We start from the raw sequence: 3,558 nt of genomic DNA, 5'->3' as shown, positions 1-3,558 counted from the left end.
TATGGATTCAGTCATGCTTTTTCTATTGAATGGATTAGTTCTTTGATTATGTTTGGATTAATTATTTATCTATATTGATTTATTTTTGTTGTTGTAATATCACTTCCTGAGTATATTGTCGTCATTAGATTTTCTCAATAGGGATAGTAATTTACATATTTTAAAAGTAGTGAATGATTAATCAAAGGATTACATTTGATTTAATTTTGGTTTATAAATCTATACCTTTCAATTGAAAATTTTAGAAATTGAATTCCTAATTGAGTTATCCAATGAATTAAGAATAATTAAAATACCGGATTTGTTCAAGGGATTCCCGATGCTTTACTGTTAGTCAAATTTGATTACTTCTTCTGTTAATAACTTTGATTCACTTTGATTTATATTTAAAATTAATCTTTGTTCTCTATTAATCATTTAATATTTTTTTTTAGTTTTTGTTCCTTTTACTATTCTTTTAATTTATCTCCCTGTGGAATCGACACCTCAAGACTGTGCTACAATTACCGCGTTATTTTTTGAGCATAATCAAGTGATGTGTGGCACAGAATAAAGGGAGTGCACATAGAGCGTACTCTGTGTTGTATGGGGATGTACCGTGTGGTGTGCATTGTGATAATAAGCATTGTAGCAAAGGGAGTACACATGGTGCATACTCTATGTCGCTTAGCGATGCACCGTGAAGCATGTATCGTAGCGATGTGTGTTATAGTGTGGATGGAAGAGAGTTCACATGAGTGTGCTATGTACTATGTCGTGATACACCAGATGGCGTGTCACGAAGGGTTGGATAATGTAATGGAGAAGCGTGGAGTGTATGGTATAGCTCAGGAAACTGTGTAACCGTGTCCCAAAGTAGTGGTGATGTGGCTGTAGTCCAAGGTAACGGGTGTTGCCTTGAGGTTACTTGTAGCTGAAAGTAAGTGTAAAGTGGTGAAAAGGTATCAGAGAGTACAGCGGAAGCATGACGGGCATCGTGCTGTTATTCGGGAATTTATCTCTAGTTGCATAATGTGACAGAGGTGCAATTCTGGATGCAATTCTCTTGTTAAGTGGCGGGAACTGTGTAACAGTATCTTGAAGCAATGGTGATATGGCCTGTAATCCAAGGTCATGGGTGTCACCTTATGGTTGACTATGGTTAAGAGTATATGGAAGAGGTGAAGAAGTATCAAAGCGTGTAGCGAAAACATGATGGACATCGTGACGTGACTCGAGATTAGTCTCAAGCTAGTGACGTGACAGAGGTGCATGTGTGGATACAATCCTCTCCTATCAAGTGTTGGGATGGACTTGTACAGGGTTGGGAAGTAGGAAGAGTCCTATCAAGTGGCTCTGAGCAAGTTGGTATTAGAGTATGGAGCTTGTTTATACAAGCATGTGTTCATTGGAATTATAAGTTACTCTTAGGTGATAAAAGGGGATGAAATACATGTGTCACTGGTGAGATACGTGTGTTAGACAGGTTCACCATATATAATGGGTAAGCTGTCCTCAGCATAGTTACACGATGTTTTAGCCTTAGAGTTGGCTTGAATTCCTGTAGATTGTCTGGATGGGAATGAGGATTTAGTATGGGCTAGGATATGTGAAGGTAGTGACTCTGTCTAAGGTTGGGAATGAGGATTTAGTCTAAAATTGGGACGCATGACTCTGTCGGTCGGAATCATGTGTCAGATTGTGGAAATCAAAGAATGAGACGGAGGTCTTAGTATCTTAACCCTAAGGTGAATCACAGAGGTTCACTTTAAGGAATAAGACCTCGAAAGTTTTAGTATAGTAAATGGCACGCGAGAGCCTAGGGATAGATGGAGAGTGTTCCAAGTAAGGCATAATTTTATTTTTAGAATAGTTCCTTATGCATTAGATAGATGATAACGTAAGGTTATGTGTATGTATGTAGGTTTCCATCTGACATGCACACGAATGGACTGCATGGAATGAGTATAGCATGAAATCCAGGTAAGTATTACGTTCATACTCTTTTAGAGTTCTTCTTTATATAAACAAAGAAGAAGATGAAAGCTTTTCTCTAAAAAGGAAAACAAAACTTTTCTCCACGAGACACGTTTTACGAAAGAAGAAGAAATGAAACGTAAGTTTTTAAGTATAAGTATGCATCGGCCCTCCTTGGTAGTCCATTTTCACGCATTCAAAGTATGTACGTGTATGCATGTGAATGGATGCTATAAGTATTACTTATTGTATATATGTTTATGAAAGGAAAATGAAAAGGAAGCTTTAAAAGATGTAAGAACTGTTAAGGACTATAAGGACCAAAACTGTAATGGACTGTTCCTAAAATAACTATTAAGAAAAGAAAGAAAACTATTTTTTTTAAATAAAATAACCTTTTATAAAACAACTTTTATGAAAGAGAAAGAAAACCATTTTCTCTTAAAGAAACTTCTCTTTTACAACTTTTACAAAAAGAAAGAAAACTATGCTTTAAATGACGCGATGAAAGTGTTTTAAAGTGTCACTTCTCTTAAAGTGACGCGATGATGCTTTCGGGCTTGATGTAATGCTTATTGTTGGAAAGGAATGAGTGGTACTTTGAAAATAGAGAACACTTGATGGGGGAACTTTGGGAAAGTTTGGAAAAAGTTTCCATCTCATCCCATCCCATCTTATTGTATCTCATTTCATTTCTTTCTTAAACATTATTCAAATACAAACATGACTTTCAAACTAATCATTACAACTTTTTCAAAATTTCAAATAAAATGCAAAAAAAATAATTTAAACTTTTTCAAATCCCTAAACAAAAAAAGTATTAAAAAATTATATTATAATAATATTTTAATTTTATAATATTTTTTATTTAGATTTTTCTCTCTTCTTTTTCAAAACCTAATAAATAGTTAACTCAAACTATCTCACAACAAAACTATTTTACTACTTTTCATAAAATTCTTATCCCATCTTATTCCCCAAGCATCCCCTTAGAGAGTACTTTGTGTTTCTGGACCAACGCTCTTGTATTGAATGGAAATATTCATGATTTGCTTTTTGCCTTTCCTAGTTCCTATCTTGTATTTAGGTATTTTTTTCTTGTATACTTCCTGTGTACTTGAGCTATGCATGTTTACTTATCAATAAAATTCTCTTATTACTTTTAAAAAAAAATTAAAAGTCAAAAGCTTTGTTTCATAATTGAAAGAAAAGAGCAACAATTATCTAGATTTTTCTTAATCAGCAAACAAGAATTTTATTGATGATGCATAGCCCAAGTACATAATTTTTTTTTTTTACAAAAAAAAAAAAAATCCAAAGTTTGCTCCAAAAGGTTTCTAAAAGCCAAAACATATATTTGTAAAACTCATAGCACGCGTGAAATTTGCTCCATCTATACTTACTCCCCCGGCCTCCTTTGACCCCTTCCTCACTCTTGCTTTCTCGTTTATCTACAACTTTGAAGGAAGCTTCAATTTTTCAGTATCATCTTTTCACTTTCATAGGATAGTTTTTAGTTGTTATGCTTTTTTTTTTTTTTAATAGGAAACCAGAAATTTCATTAACAAAAAAAGGTTACAGACATTTATCAGACCAAAAGAC

This window comes from Carya illinoinensis, chromosome 15 (genome assembly GCF_018687715.1).
Source record: "Carya illinoinensis cultivar Pawnee chromosome 15, C.illinoinensisPawnee_v1, whole genome shotgun sequence".
In the NCBI taxonomy this organism is placed as follows: domain Eukaryota; kingdom Viridiplantae; phylum Streptophyta; class Magnoliopsida; order Fagales; family Juglandaceae; genus Carya; species Carya illinoinensis.
This window is presented reverse-complemented; position numbering follows the sequence as displayed.